Below are 17,252 nucleotides of genomic sequence, written 5' to 3' on the forward strand. Positions count from 1 at the left end.
AGTATGCAGCAACGTCCAGTCAGCCCCACGTACGTGTGCCCACACGTCATAGAATGTTATGCACTGCATTAGTCATGCAATCCACAACTTGTTCTTGCTCAGATGTTTGATACTGCATTCTTGTTTGTTCGTTCCTTGCATTGGAACATCTTTTTCACCTTGGAACATACCCTTTCCTATTTTGTATTGGCTGAAAACACCACTTTTCACTACGTAATTTCGGCCACCTTTTTAAGTCAGTGTGACATGCCGTGCACATAGGGAATCACTGAAACCTGGAAATTGGATCATTTTCTCTGGGATTAGCACCACATTAGTCTTCTTCCTATTTCAATTTCTTTCATTTGCTATGCATGAAGCTGCTATGGCGATTGGATACCCGGCTTCTCGCAAGCGATAACATTGCTGTAGAAACATGGTGTTCACATTATGAAAACATGACGTGTTAACGCTGATATGAAACAAGACCTGACAATACCATTCTTCACAAGTCGGGAATGGTGAGGTGCGAAATGAAAAAGCGGCTTCCCGCACTAGGCGAGAATTGCCAGCACACTAAATTCCAAATTCTAAATATATATCAAGAAACTGCAATTTGCTTCCTGCAGATACTTCAGACGTAAATGTCAAGCCTTTTCCCCGAGAATTGAAGGCATCAGCAACTTATTCTTGAACCCTTCCTTGTCCCCTCGTCTGCCCAATATCAAATAGTCATCAACATACCTGTATAAATTGTATGGTATACCTTCTAAACGCATTTTGGAGCTCTTTGTCAAATTCCCAGACAAATGTGCTATGGATAGAAGCCAACTTAGAACAATGCACCTTGGCCTGTATGTAAGTCCGATTGCAATCATTTCACCCAAATTAAGTCTTCAAGTCCCATCGAGGCTTCTCTGAGCAGACGCGACCTTTGTGTAGGCTGTGGTTGGGCGTTGCGCTTACCAACGCCTATGCTTCCCGCATTGGGATGGCCGACACCGCAGCCTGTGACCACTGTGGCAATGAAGAAACAATTGGATATATTTTTTGCGACTGCCCAATGTACAGTGCACAGCGACTATCTCTTTGCAATGCGCTGAGCAAGTTAGATGGCCGACCTTTGTCGGAGGAAAGAATTCTATGCCATCGACAAGACGCAACGTCGCAGAAGAAGGCCGAACAAGCGCTACTGCGCTTCTTGCGATCGACCGGCCTTTCTGAACGACTGTAACCAGAACGCCCTTCCTGTGTGTGTTGTTTTTATCCTGCGCGTGTGTATGTCCGTTTTTTTTTCTTTTTTTTTCTTTCTCTCTCCCTCTACATCCCTTTTCTTGCCCATATTCCCCACCTCAGTGCTGGGTAGCAAACCAGATGCTAATATCTGGTTAACCTCCCGGCCTTCCTTTTTTTTTCTCTCTCTCTCTCCATCACAGAATCCTACGTGCGTGTTCTGTAAATAAAAAGCAAAAGTTCTAGGAAGGATTCAACTGTCATCCCACACGTGTGCGGAAAGCAACTTCAACGTTGTCCTTTGTAATGCAGACGTTAACTGAGCTCATAACAGGACCTTGCAGCAAGGAATAGAAGAGGTCCTGTGCGTCTAGCTAAATCCCCAGTTGCAGCCGCTTATACTGTCTGATGCCAAAAACTTAAGCCCGTCAAACTTGTGGAACAAAAATGGATCCTGTACTACCAAAGAATTCAACATTTTGTGCAGGAATCCCGCAACCAGGACCTGCCAAGACCCTCTCTCCGACACAATTGGCCTGAACGGAATTTATTCCTTGTGGGTTTTAGCGGTAAAAAATATGTCCAATTTCATTCCTTTGGAGTTCTTTACTTCTAGCGCGAGCTTTTCGTGGTTACATCTTTTTAGTAGCTCAACAGCCTTCTTTTTCGCATCTTCTACCTTGATGTCACTTGTTTTGAAGCACTTGTGAGCTGCTTGGACAGCTTTATCTAAATAACACTCATTTGGTGAAACCACGACCTTCTTTGTCCGCCTGCAAACCTTCTTTGTCCGCGTAGATCTGCATAGCACGTCCACCACACACGGTCTTTCATCAACGAAATACTTAGCGGTCCTCTCAATATCAGCCGTAGATCTACGCCTGTCTTCTTCTTCGCTCACCTCAGCTTGGCAACCACGTCCACACACTCCACCACACACGGTCCCTTTTCTTGAAGGCGCCGACGTCTCATGCTACTTTTATTCACACTAGCAGAGCAGCAGCCTGGCAATGTCTCTTGTGAGTGCGCGAGAGACGCGGCCGGTGGTTGGAAATGACGATGATGATTGTGGACGATGCTGAGCGTTCGCGAGACAAGAGGGTTTCATGCAGTATGGCGGGCGGCTTGACCCACACTTGAGGACCTCTTGATGTGGCACACACACAAGCTATTGTCCACCTTTGCACCTTCTAGTATCGGCGCACAACGGGCGGGCGACGTCGTTCCGGTACGCCTGTCTTGCAGACCAGCCGCGAGGCGCGCTTCTTCGGCAATTTTCTACGCACAGAATGAAGTTAGTAGGTGAAGGAGAGCGCGTTCCAGGTGGGTTGTATGCCTGCGTGGCCAGAGCCTCAGTCACGGCGGGTGGTCCTGATATTTCCCTGCCGGTGCCGAGGATGATGGTACTCTCGAAGGCCTTCACATTGAGATGACCCTCGGAAACAGACGAGCAGGCCAGTGTCGTGGGCCCATCAGACAATCCTTGCCGAAAAACAGAAGTGTCTGACCTCGTCGGGCCTGTCTTCCGCTCTCAGATCCCAATATCTTAGGGCTGCGGGCCGGGTGGTACTGTAGCGAGAGAGGTAGCGGGCCAGCACCGCAGCGCAGAGACGTGAAGGCGGCCGACGTCAGCCGGGAGGGGCCGTGCCGAGCGGCTGCGCTGTGAATCACCGCGAGGCAGGCTCGCTACTTGAAACGGCGGAACTGGAGGGCAGCGTATGGCAGCGGGCCGCTCGAAGGGCGTGTTCTCCGGGCCCTAGTACTAGCACGTGGCCGTGCCGAGCAGCAGCGGCTGCCGGCGTCCCGCCTCCAGGAGCGTGAGCTCGTTCCTTAACTGCGCGAGAGACGCGGCGCGGTGGTTGGAAAATCGATGATGATGATGCGCTACATTAACCATTCTTCTTCCATCTCCTCGAGGGCGGCCGCCTCACCAGCAAAACAGGCATGAGCTGCGCGAGAGACGCGGCGCGGTAGAAAGAGGGCCGGGTTGGAAAATGACGATGATGCGCGGAACCAAACGGGGATGATGACGCTACAGATTACTCCCCCCCGCAGAAATGCATATAACAATCAAGCCGAAATGAAAAAACTTTCTTCCCCCCCCCCCTGGTGGACGGGGGTATGCGCCTGGCTTCTGTCACAGTGTACCTCAGGGTTTTCACCCGAGAACGTAGGTTGCAGAAATGTTCCTGCCCCCAAGAAAACTATTACTATTTTTCACTGGCGATTCTCCAGCAAGCCAACGCCATTACCCTTTTTAGTCTGCCTGTCCTGAAAGGGACTCTACGGCGGGGCGCGTAGACCCCGGGGATGGCCCCCGGGTCAGGCATGGTTGCAAGCATAAAAAAGGGAAACAAAAACAACCAAAGAAAATAGAAGTAAAAATAGGGTCTGACCCGATTGTTCGGCCTCAGCCGAAGTTCCGTGCAGCCAGGCACACAATACCAGTCACCTGCTCCTAAGAGCAGCGCTGCAAGACTGGTTCCGGGTGAACTAGGACGGAACCATGTGTCGCCACTCGCAGCAGCACAAGAGCCCAGACTCTCACCAACACTTACACGCAGACCTTGGTCCAGTTGGACCTTAGGGCAGATCCCACGCACGGGCAGTGTAGGCGGGGGTAGACGCCCACGCGCTTTTGGCTGGGCGCCACGAGGACATACAAGTACACTCATTGTTTCCTCCACCTACTTCGCCACGGACCCTCCAATTTCCGGCCCCGCGCAGCGTGAGCTCCCCCTCTTAGCCGTGTGGGCATCCGAAGCCAACCACACGTTGCCCATGACGCACCACGTGGAGGTGGAGAGAGCTCAATGATTCAAAGGCCGTGGCTCTACCCAAGCTGGATTACATGGGCGCGCTACGACCCACACCGTCCCGACGCCAATGAATCATGAATGGAGCTGGATACGCTCCGAACCAGCAGCGAGGTCCCCATTCCGCATCACGGCCTCCAATTAGCTGGATTAGAGGGGCTCGCAAGTTCCCCCAACCATAGCGGTACGAAACTTGAACTCTCTCACAAGGAATGTAATCCCATACTAGGCCTCCCTGAAGTTGGATTACAGGTGCTTACCAGAATCACCCGGCCATTTTAGCATAGTTCCTGTCGCTACCCGGATTTGACTAGCCGGGAGCGACCATAATAGTACTCTTCCTTGGATGCCTGCCGGTTGTAATCGGTTCATGCCCGGCTACCAGTCTATGAGCTTTGATCAACTACCGCGCCCCCAGGCAATGGGTCACAGAGGCCCGCCACAAACCTCCGGCGTGCAAAATCCATGTAGTGTAAAAAGCCACACTGCGCCAGCAGTAAGTGTGCCTTAGGCTTACTAAGAAATGCTTTGCATTTAAAACTCGATGAACTTAATCTTTATGTCATAATTCAATCAAGCTTCAGGACCCACAGAACCAGAAATTAATGTCTTGACTCAATCAATATTTCAATAAAATACAGTCAATTGGTATACGCGTTTCAAATGGACTCTTGAGTGTACCCGATACAGTCGGCACACAGCGGTAACCACCCACGTTTAAGCCTTAGGTCTCGGAATACTTAAACCGTTCTTAGTATAGAATTTTCATGTTCAGTTTCTGGTTACAGTGTTTTGTTTTCTTTGAGAAATACAATCGCGCCATTTTCTTCAACCTCAACGGAATCAACTCAGCGCAATGCCCCCTCTAATTGGTCAACGCGAGCGAAATTCATATACAACTGTACACATGCCGCCTTACTTATAAATCCGTAAGCATTTGCATGCTGACTCCTCGATGAAATTGTCCATCCGTCCTTTTGTTATGTAAGACGATCGTCACCATATCAATATAAATTGATAACACAAACATTTTCGCAGGCGGCCGGATTTGCGCCATGGGCACCCACGACGATTCGACGGCGGGTGTCTTACCACGGGGTACTGATGAGGGTCGCAGAATGTCAATATGTTAAGGATGCTGTAATATTTAATTTTTAACTGCGGAGTGAATTCAATGCCAGATATCCAAGTGCGAAATTAATAGCATATTTTACTAACGACTTATAATATAATATAAAGAAACGAGCCCTCGAAATTCCATTCCTTCACTCATTCATAGGTAGGGTCTCATTAGTATGCAAAGGTATTGGTCAGCTGTCCACTCGCTAAAGGTTCACGAGTTACGTGACGCCATCTGGCAAAAACAAAGCGTGTTCCACACTCGAAGTCATAGCTAGGAGTGGCGCCGGCTAACACTCCCATTTATGTGTTTCGTACACATAAATACCCGATAATGTGGAAGAGCGGACGACCGCCGTCGTAGCTCAATTGGCAAGAGTAATGGAAGGTGGCAGTTTCAGTTTCTGCCGGCGAAAAGTTGTCTTTTCGTCCACTTTACTTTTTAGATGTGAAGCATCTTATAGCGGAGTTCAATCCGGTGGTGGTGGTGGTGGTGTGCGGCGTGACCACCCTTACTGCGCATACCCTCACCACACACCTCCTCTCCACTCCTCCTCTCAACTTCCCCTATCCCATTTCCCCTCACCACTTTCCCTCTCCACTCCTCCTCTCCCCATCTCCTCTCCACTACCCCTCTCCCGTTTCCCCTCTCCCCTCTGCAATCTTTGAAACGCAGGCTAGACATGCCGAAATTCTCTCCTGCGCAACGCCGCGATGAGCACCAGGGCATGTGCGTACCCTCCCCCTCTCTCTCCTCTCCTACGCTGCCGCCCTCTCGCGCGCCTGTCGACCGCGTTCCCCGCTCGCCCTGTGAGAATCAACGGTCAGGCTAGAGAGAAGACAAGACGCGCGTAGCGTTCCTCTTCGCGTTGCAAGACGCGAGGTCGGTAGCATGCCCAGCGAACGCCAACGGAACGCGATCGTGCAAGTGTTCCGGCTTCGCATCGCCTCATGGTCCCGTTAGCGGGAAATGGTGCAATTTTTTTTCACAAACTATACCACAATTACTACAATACACTTAAAACAGTACAGTTAACGTCACCTGTACTTTCCTTGGCCTCATTATCTGCTGGGCTTAAATAAGGTTCTGTCAAACGAAGAAACGAGCCCTCAAAATTCCCTTCCTTTAATCATATAATACGATAAGTACCGCAGCTGACACAAGCCAAAAAAGAATATTGCTACACGTAGGAAGAAAAACAAGTTAGTTGTACAGCAAGTGACGTACAGGAAGATTATGCATGGTGCAACATTATCGCTTGACAGCACCATTAAAATGTACAGTCATCTGGGATACTTATATGACTTATGAAACCAATTTGACTAGTTTTGTGCTATATAAATCGATGCGCATTTAAGACTGTCGATCCACAACGGTGCAAAGAGCGCCTGCGTTAACACGCTAGTGCTGAGGAGAGCACGTGGACATAGCTGCAGCGACGAGAGCACCGGACCAATAGCGAAGCTCATCGGAGCCACGGGGCGGACGCGGTCGATCGGGAAGATTGAAACGACCTTCCAAAAAACGTGGCTGATCTCTATGTCATAAGAATCGGTATCACACGAAAGGGAAACGTGTATTTACAGACGTAGTTTAGCGTTTTTTGTGAACTGTTTCGTCGCAAGAGCGAAGGAATTAATGCTATAGCAACAAGTTGTAATGTCACGTGAAGAACGGCAAGCAGTTCGAAACTTGCAACGCGCTGCTCAAGCACAAAGGACGCGCGGAACGAACATGCACAACTTTCGCACCACGGCAGTAAAGCGCGCTGTTTAAATGCAGAAGACGCATGAAATGAATGCGCAAGTATACACAGCATGAGCGCGAACTAACTGTCACAGTTGTAACTTATTTGTGTGCAAGCAGCACCCTCCTTTCGCAAACGCAGCCGCTGCATTGAGCAAAGTGACCGTTGTGCTCGCTGTAACGGCATCGCAAACTTGCGGTGAGAGCACAAGACGTACAATTGTGCTGAGAGCACAAGACGTACAAACCACCGCCATCACGACATTAGCGCGCGCGCCGAGCAACCACGCCCTGTAGAGGCGCGCGCTCATCGCAACGCGTGGGCGACGATCTTTAAAGCGCGCCCTTCGAGCCATTCGCGCAATCTCACTAGTGATAACAAAACAAGCTTATGTACCAATGATCTCCGAGTACCGCCACCGGCAAATGGTGTATATAATAGCTTGCTGTTAGTGTAGCGACGAACGTGCCGTGTGTGGCCGAGTCGTTTCGCCCCACGCTTTTCGACTCTCGGTTTGACTCTCAAGTTCGACACTCGGTGGCGGAACTTTAAATGCGAATGCATTTCTTATACCCTTGTTACACAGGCAAGCTAACGGCAGTTACGACCAACCACGGTTGACCGCGTTGAACCACGGTTAGCGCCAACCACGGTTCGCCGATGTTACACAGCGCACAAGCGTCCTCGGTTAAAGCGGACTTGTTTTGGCGTGAATGGCTCTGCGTCTGGCGGCAGTCCGGCGTTCCACTCGGCTGTTATTGCCGCGTCCACTCTCGCATTCCTTGAGGTGCTCCGTAGATGATGCACATTGTTTTCCCAAAGCCTAATCAGGCTTTCCGTGGTTCTTGCAGTCCAATTCGTTTTTCACGAACGCTCGCCGGCGTGCACATGTCCTCCATGTAGGCCGCCACTTTCTCGGTTAGCCGCCAAACCGAGGTCGCCAAGCTCGGTTTGGTACAACCGCGGTTTCGCATACCGTGTAACATAAGCGAACCGCGGTTACGCGTAACCGCAGTTACACTAACCGAGGTTTAGGCTGTCCGTGTAACAAGTCGGGCTATGTGAGGCACCCGGCGTTGTCCGCGCGCCTCTCCGCTCTCGCTCCCTCTCCCATAGCAACAGCTGCGGGCGCGCGCGCTTATCCTCGCCCCTAGCAATCGGAGCAGCTGGTGCGGACGGAGTAGCGGAGAGTGAGTGGAGAGAAGGGGCGCGCTCTGGCGTTTGAGGGCGCTCGCATCCGAGCTCCCGCGTGTGTGGAGAGTGTGTAGGAGAGGGCAGGTGCAGTGCTTCGCCGCTCCTTCTCTCGCCATTCGCTCTCTCTCCTCCCTGCGCCAACGCATCAATGCAGTGCGTTTGAAACGCGTTTGTAGCGTTTGTGCTGCCTTGGCACAGCCTGAAAACAGCGCGTTCTAAACGCGTTTGTGCTGCATTGAAGGCGGTGGCACCATCCCTGAGGTGATTACGAACGCACGTAGGAAGCGTTCGTTGAAAGAGGTGCTCAAAAGGGAGACACTTGAGCGCGTCGATTTGTCCAGCTTTACGCCATTAAAATTACTACGCCGTGTACTCTCGGCGCAAGAAATGCATTCGCATTTCCTCACGATTCCCTTCGGGGAGGTGGGGGCATTTTTTCTTCTAGCTTTTTCTTTGCCATCTGTTAGTATTTATATTTTACGACGTCATATCCGTGACAGAAATATGTCAGTGGAGCCGTGGTAAACCCCGGCATAAAGCACTTTCCTGTTAACAAATGAAGAAGCCTGCACTCGACTGCGCAAGACCTGATAACAGCCAAGCTGACGAACCAAGTGGGGGCATTATCGGCTAATGCTAGTAGGTCACTTGGCTAAGGCTAGGTTTTAAACTTCGTTTAAGCAAGGCTATTTTTCAGCTTTTTATGGCTCTTGGATCTACCACCTATTTATCTTTATGTCAGCCGCTTTCTTGTTCATGTAGACTGGGTGTCGGATCGCCGCCGCTCATCTCGTTCTCGCTCTGCAGCCCATCGAGTCTCGCGATAGGCGGAATCTTGTTCAGGTGTACGGTTGTTTATTTGACGACCCATGGCTACAACCGTACAAACTACCTCAGCAAGACCAGGCGCGCCACTTTTATAACGATCACGAAGATATGCGCATGCGCAGTACGTCTATTAATGACGTATTTATTGACGTAAATGGTTCCTAGGAAACTCGTTTATTTGAAATTGGCGCGGTTCCACTTAGTCATTTCGGTAGTTTCGACGTGGCTCCTCCGCAGCTGTCGCTATAGCGCATGCGCGGCTTAGCATGCCGCCACATCAGCTGTCGCGGTAGGCAGGCACGGCGGGTTCCGTTGCCGAGCGCGGCTTGCCGGCGGCTTCTCCGTTGCTACGGCTTCGGCGCATGTGAGGCTTGGCATGACGTCACTCCAGCTGGCGCGTAAGCGATGCGAGGCGAGGCCAGGTGGTGCGCAGCTGTGGCGTCGGGGGTTCATAGTCAACGGCACGGCGAGGTTTTTTGCGGGGAACAGTAGCTCTAAAGGGCCCTCACCAGGTCTGATCATATTTAGCTGACGAGCGCAATGCATACAATGGGCGTTGACGATCACGTGGGCTTAATTTGCAACGCTACACGCCGCGGAAATAGGTCTTATTTCATGCTGAGTGCCACTTTCCCTTGGTCTCGTGGGCGCGCGCCCGGAGAAGGAATGATGACGGAAAACAAGGAAGGGCCTACGTGGTTGTAGGTGCTTTGACGTCGCTCCTCTACATAGGCATCTGTGCTCTGACGTCCTCAGAGCCGCATGTGACACTGCGATAATTATCTAACTTGACATGTGTAGCTTGTGTAATTTGTTGCTTGAATAGATGAATCAAATTTGAGCGAACCAATATGACACACAAACGGAACGTGTGCGCGTTTTTCTTTTTCTGCGAGTCGCAGCGAGCTGCGGGACTAATCTGCCTCCGTTTCGCACGCATTCGTGTTCTCGCAGTTTGCGCGTCGATCAGACGCAAGCCCTGAAAAATGAATGAATGAATAAACTTTATTAAAAGTCTGGGCGAGGCGGGGGGAGGAGGGGATTAACCCCTGTACCGTCCCACTCTCCGTCGATGATGATGGCGTCAGGTCACGGCTTGAAGCCCTTGGACTCGCTCCAGCGCTCACTAGGCTCATTTATCCTCCTGCGTCTACCTAAATGTTCATGCGGCACTCGCTCTTGAGACCGCTAGTCTCATGCCCGTACAAATGTCGCAGCTTTCATGGCCGTCCCACAGAAACAGGCAGTACACCACGGAGAACACAACGCCGCTTGCGTGCTGGGGCTGGCTCGGGCACGTCATGCGCACGTGGCCTTGCATGCGCATGACGTGTTAATGGGTATGCGTCATGTGACCCTCCGGCTCCGATGCCGAAGACGCACGGTAGAGATTTGGCTACCGAAGGCTACACGGGGCGAGTGGCAAGGGTTTCAAGCTCGCCTCCTCATATCATGGTGTCGCGCCGCTACAAGTGATTGTTTTTCTCAGCTCTTAATGAACCAATATGAAAAATTCTTGCGGCATAATGCTCTTCATTCGGCACATAACAACTTCCAGCGTCTAACTAAAATTTGCTATGTGGGCTGGTGAGGAGCTGTTTAACTGCAGAGGATTTAGGGGCTTGGGCTGTCGTGTGCTGTCGCATGTTGTCGTCGTCTCTTGTTCATTGTGAAGGAAAAAACAACGCTACAAATAGACGAGGACTAAGGAAGAAAACACGACACAGGCGCTGAACTCGCAACTGAACTTTATTGTATAAAACACGCACACATATATACAGCAGCTGACTCGGTCACGTGACACTCCATATGTTATCCAATAAAGTTCAGTTGCTAGTTCAGCGCCTGTGTCGTGTTTTCTCCTTTGGTTCTCGTCCATTCGTAGCGCTGTTTTTTCCTTTACAATGATGAATCACCACCTAGCCCAAGTTTCTCTTCTAGTGCAGTCTCATGTTCCTTGGTGTAACGCAGGCAAAACCGCGTTGTGACTTGTCACGTTAATATGGAGGCAATCGCCGGGCAGATTTCAAGGGCTAACATATCGGCCCCCCGAAACACACCACGAAAGCGCGGGCGATTTAGAGTAGGCCCTTTTAGTGCGCCAGCGAACGCCATTTGTGGTCCAAAGACCGAGTCAGAGCCAATAGTTGATAACAGAAACAAAATATATTCTCAGTTAAGGCAGTACAAGCACCACACAAACATGCACACTCGGCTGGTATCAATTACAACTCACAATATAAACAAACAGATCACGAGCTACAAATGCAATCTCATGCATTGCACGAAATTCAAGAACACTTAAAATCTTTAATATTCATCAAACATGTCCAGTCCTCAATTCTTGGAACGTAACTTGAATGCGTCTCTTCCAGGAAACAGTCACGCAAACTTCAGCGCTGATAGTCGTTGTACCCTTCCGTCGTCGGCCGCGAATGTTTCTCTTTCAGGAAACACTCACGTAACTTTTGACCGCTCACACAGCGCCATCACTCCATTTTTTCAGATCGACGACTGACTGCACGCACTACATCTTAAAACCCGTCTTTTTTGGCTGACCCAGCCGCACTCAACAGAACTTCTCCACCATCTCTGGACCAACTACCCCGACTCCCCGTCACTGCACGCTTATATCTCCTCGCTCCCGGCTTCCAGATTCTTCGGGTGCCTTCTTCGGTGTGCAGCACAGCCGAAGCTAAGGACAGGGCTAGATTCTCCTTGCCGGTTCCACTCGCCGTGGCGTCACTCGGCGTCGCATCACGTTTTCTGTCGTGATGTTTCCAGACTTTGCCAGGCGTCTGAAACGACACTGCTGGATTTTGAAAACTTTTCAGCGCGAACAGGATGGATCACAAAGAAGAGGACACCAGACGAGCGCTGTCTAAAAAACCCGCATTTCCCCGAAGGGGAGTATGAGGAAGTGCGAAGCACGGGCTGATGCTATGAGGCGGCGCGCACGACTAAACTGCAGAGCCGAGCGAAGGAGACGGCAGCGAGAGAGCACGCGCCAGCCGACCCACGGAGGTCTGGCCGTTTTTAAGTGCAAAGCACTTTCACTGATGATGATGATCTGTCTTCCGAACTCGTTCCAAAGAACCCGCAACGCGTTCAACTTGTTGGCGGCGTTGCGCACGCCCGAGATGGGGCTCAGGTTGTTGTCGAACCACAGTCGATCGCACACCGCGCAGCTATATCCGAAGCTGCGGTCCAGGAAGTCTCGCTTGAAGCGCGCGTCCGGCCAATCGAATTCGAGGGCCCGTGCTCGCTCGCGCATCGCGCGTCCCCGCGCCAGATCGGCTTCGGGGTGCTCGGCTCGCTTCGCACGCTTTCGTTCGGCGTCTCGCCGCCGGCCTGCATCACCACAGGCAATGCGCGGGGCGCGCGCAGCCACGGAGCGGAGGGCGGAGCGCGCGCAGTCACGTGGGGCGTGACGTCGCTGCGCCGTTACTACAGACGCTCCTCTCCTCTGCTCGCGCCGTTGCTATGGGACGGCGGACACAGGGTCGCTTATAAAGTGCATTCGCACTTAAAAAAGTTTGCATAATGCATCATTTCCAACTCGCCCACCTATCTACTTTACGACACTGCTAGTTGTCGGCGACCGTTTCGAGAGGGAGGGGGGGGGAGGCGCGCTGACGCGTGCGCGGCGTCTCTTGACACTTGTTTTTATCGTTGCGCGCGCTCCATTGCAGCTGACCACCGACGCCGGGATTTCGTGTCGTCTTTTTAAATCGGGGACGCGCGTCACTTAAGCTCTCGTTTATGACACGTGTATAGCATGGCCATTTGTAGCATAGCCATGAATAACAAGAGGGCGGGAAAGGGAAATGAGGGGGAGGAGGAGTGATATGAGGATGAGGAGGATGGAAATGAGGAATGGAGAGGGTAAAGCACAGCACAGCTATGTATGGCGTTAGGCTGACAAACCCATGTAACACATAGCCATGTATAGAAGGGGGCGGTAAAGGGAAGTGAGGATGAGGAGGATGGAAAGGAGGAAGGGAGCGAGTAATGCATAGCATAATCATGTATGCACTTAAGCAGACTTGCAGACGTTACAGAAAATAAGTACCCGATCACAATTACAATTACTTACTTTTATAATGTAATTGATTACAGTGGTCATTTACAGCCTCAGAAAGTAACTGAGCAATTACAGAAATGCAATCGATTATTCATGCGTTTACTCTGCTTCCAAGTTTTATTCTCGTAAGACAAGGACACAAATTTACTCGAACTACTGCGGCTTGTATGCTGAAGGCTGAAGGCAGGGCTGCGCAAAGATACTTTGAAATTGTATCGCGATACAATACAAGATACTCAGGGAAACAGTATTTGAGATACAAATACAAGATGCCACAACGCTGATTGCATCCGATACGATACATTCAAATTGTATCCTACGATACTCCGATACATTCGGAAATTTGTTATTATATATCTGAATATACGGTATTGTAGCACTAAATGCCCATGCACAATATTGTTCGTCTGAAAATTTAAAAAATGCGACCATTTTTTTTCACTTGAATGAAATGTCTGTTGGTATGTCAAAAGTTTTGTATTTCTTTCTGAAGCTTTATTACTTTCGTTCGGAAACAACTTACTGGGGTTGCTTTAGCTGCTTATTATGACAGCTCTTTATACACTTCGCTGATAGCAGTTTTTGCTTGTCGCTGTTGTAATTGAGTGGAGCCGCCACTCTGCTTGCCGACCAGCAAGCTGGTTGCCATCTTATCACAAGAACTTCAGCAAGAAGCCTCCATAAAATGGTGCAAATACCGCTGTGGAGTTCTACCTTGCCCGTAAACGTATGACGGATTTTGCATTACCCGATCACCGGACAGGTGTACATCAGCAGGAACGCTAGTATTGACATTCTTGGCGACGCACCATATTTACGTAGAGGACATAAAATTGCATTGACTTTTATAATCTACTTATCTGCTGGTTAAAAGCGTTTGTTAGCGACGTACTCAGTAATGCGTGATCTTTTAACAATTTTTCTTCTATGAGATATCACCTGCCGCCCAGAAAACGTGTCAGTCGTATTCTATAGTTGGACAAAGCGTCGCAAGACGCCGCTGGCATTTACACCATATCGCCATTTATAGCTTCGATTACTTGGTGATTAGTAACAGTAAAAGCATTTAGGGAAGACTAAAGAAGAAAATAAATATAAGTACGTAAAATAAAAAAGCGATTCCGTATGATCCACAGTGAATAAGTAGAAGCACGATACATGCGGCATCCCCAAGAGCTAATAACAATTGTTGCGTTTAAGGTCCTAGAAACATATGATAATGATAGATGTCGTACTGGAGTACTGCGGAAAATTCGACCACGTGGTGTTCTAAAACCTAAATATAAGCACACGGGCATCGAAATGCGGCCGCTGCGACCTGCGGGTCAGCATACAAGCGCCATAACCACTAGACCACCGCGGCGGGTAACCCCTGATAGCTGTGACAATTAGACCTTTAAGGTAGACCACAGAAAATTCAGTGCTCATGAAAAATAGCGTAAACCGGTCGTTGGGACACTCAGAAAAACGGAGCATTTTGTAAACAATGTTTCTCCAATCCATTTGCTAACACCTTTGATATGGCTCCTAATACATTACGTTATTATCATGAAAAGCAGTCAGCAGAATTTTTGTTACTGTATACTCCAAGCACGCGCAGGTTATTATGTATTTGTTCTCAGCGTCGCCTTGACAGAACCGTAACCTAAGTGGAGTACAAGCCTGTAAACAGTAGCACAAAAGATGCTGACAACTAAAAGTAGGAATAAAGCACAGAGCTTACCTTGCCAACACGTTAAAGACATATTTTCGTAAGCAGACCTGAAAAAAAGCAATACAGAGACCTAGAAAATGTATGAGAGTGGAAAAAGAACAGCTTAGAAAGAACTTGTACTAACGATCAAATTATGATTTTGAAAAGTGATTGAATAAAAGAAAAAAAGACGTACGCCAAGATGTGAATGCTTCTTCTGTTAGATCCAGCATCGGTCGATCCAGCACCGAGATCCAGCACCGAGACGACGTTACATCCAGCACCGAGACGACGCGAGCACCACCACGTGACTCTGCTCCCTCAATAGGGACTCTCGGAACTCATCGCCTGCCCTCGCTGGAAAGTCTGGCGGAAAGATGAATTAATGTCACTGTCTTTAGTTTAAATCTGGTGGTTTAGTGCGAGCAATATCAGCTTCAGAATCCGAGTTCAAGCAACGTTTATTGTTTCGCACTGTGGCGTTGCGACCGCAGTATCTTGTATCTTAAGATGCACGATACATGCTTCAATATTTCGGAAATACAGATACTGATGCACGTTTTGCGAGACGTATCGCGATACAGATACAAGACACCCAAATAGTACCTAAGATAGTATCTAAGATACCTGTATCTTCGATACTGCCCAGCACTGGCTGAAAGTTTGCGGAGAGGCGGGGAGGCTTACTGTGGCTTCTGTTTATAGTGCTGCACGTTGTTAACTTGCAACAGGAGTAGTTTTTAAAAGTTTTCGCCGATTTTTCCACATTTCCTCGTTAAGAGGTCAGCTGCTACATTGAACACTGTCTCAATGCATGCGCAGGAGGGAAGTGCGATATCATAACGAAGGAGCACCTTGCTCACCCTTATTTAAAGCATTTAAAGTGAAGTATTTAAGAGTGAAGTTACGCAAACTAGCTAATTTAGAAAATGTCAAATGAACTAGTACATCTTCATTCCTTCACAATTCGGGATAGATGATGCGTGCCTATTGCAGTACTAATGCTTTGCTTCCTGAACTTCACATACCTACAAGTCTGTTCACTTTGAATAAATAACGTTGGTTTTGTAAACAAGATCTGTCATCCTTCACTGTTTTAAATACTTATACTATGGTCCCTCTGGTTTCTTGCGCCGCACTGCACTTTTGGTTTGTGCACACTATCTGATTAACTTTCTCAAACGGCTTTCAAGGAGACAGCAACGGTATTCGACGCAGCAACCCCACAAGTGTACTTATGTAAAATAATAAGTTTCATTTATTAACTTACATTTCAATGACCCTTAGATATTTTAGCGGCATGCTTAGCACCACAGGTTCATAATATGTAAAAGTAAGGCGTTTTGAAATTCCTGTATTTTTTTTCTATTTCTAGACACATCGGCGACGAGTATATCGTACGAGTATCAGCCTTGGCTTGCGACTGACCAGACACCAGGTAGATCAATGCTGTTGTTTTAATTGCTTGGAATTACGTGTTTATGTGACCTGCAAATCCTATAATAATGTAACATCCTTTTTATAGGAATCCCCAGTAATTCCTTATGTGCGCTGCATTGCATAAGCAATGTAGGTTTCGGCGCTCTTTCATAGAGGCACTGTATACGCTCACGCGAATATGTTCGTGTTGAATGAAGATGTGTCTTGGGTGAAGTTTTCCACCTTATCTACCAAATTATTTCATGCCGTTTGCAAATATGTGCCATTATATTTTTGCAGGCTATGACTGCAATGTACATTTTTACGGAATTAATAACGAACTACCAGATCAAATGAGCCCGTATAACTTCAAGTTCTACTGACAGTGGGATACTGTCAAATGAATTATGTTAAGGCGAAAGATAGCTTAGACCCTTATCGCAAATACTGGCCTTGCTTTCATTGAGTTGTTTTAACACTAAAGTGATTTATGCCGGAGTCAATCAAGGCTTCACTGACGTATTTCAGTCACGGATGCCATGTTGGTAAAATGCACACTAACGCATGAGAACGAAAAAAAATTACACCATCTCCCGCTAAAGGGGACCATGAGGCGATGCGAAGCCGCATCACTTGCACGATCGCGTTCCGTTGGCGTTCGTTGGGCATGCTACCGACCTCGGATCGCTATTAACGGTGTTATTAACGTTGTAGACGAAGGTGAAACGGTTAACTGCGAGGCTGCTTCGCGCTGAAAACTTCAGGGTCCGCCGCTCGCTTCAAGCGTTTGCGTTCAGCGTCGCGTGCCCTTCGCTTCGCAGCTTTGTTTTGAGTGGACGTAATTGGGCTGATGCTGACGCCGCGCTCGCGGCCGCGTGCAGCATCGGGAGCAGCCTCTCGTTGTTGACGTTTGCACGCGGCTTCCCGTTCTCGAAGGTCGGGTTCCGCCGCTCGCTTCGTACGTTCATGTTGAACGTCACGGTCCCGAACCTCAGGTTCCGCTGCTCGACGTTCAAGTTCCAACGCTGCTCTAGGTGCTAGAAGCTCAGGATCCGCTGCTCGACATTACGCTGCGAAGCTGCTTCGCGCCTGACGAAGTTCAGGGTCCGCCGCTCGCTTCAAGCGCTTGCGTTCAGCGT

This window comes from Rhipicephalus sanguineus, chromosome 8, assembly GCF_013339695.2.
Source record: "Rhipicephalus sanguineus isolate Rsan-2018 chromosome 8, BIME_Rsan_1.4, whole genome shotgun sequence".
Lineage (NCBI taxonomy): Eukaryota > Metazoa > Arthropoda > Arachnida > Ixodida > Ixodidae > Rhipicephalus > Rhipicephalus sanguineus.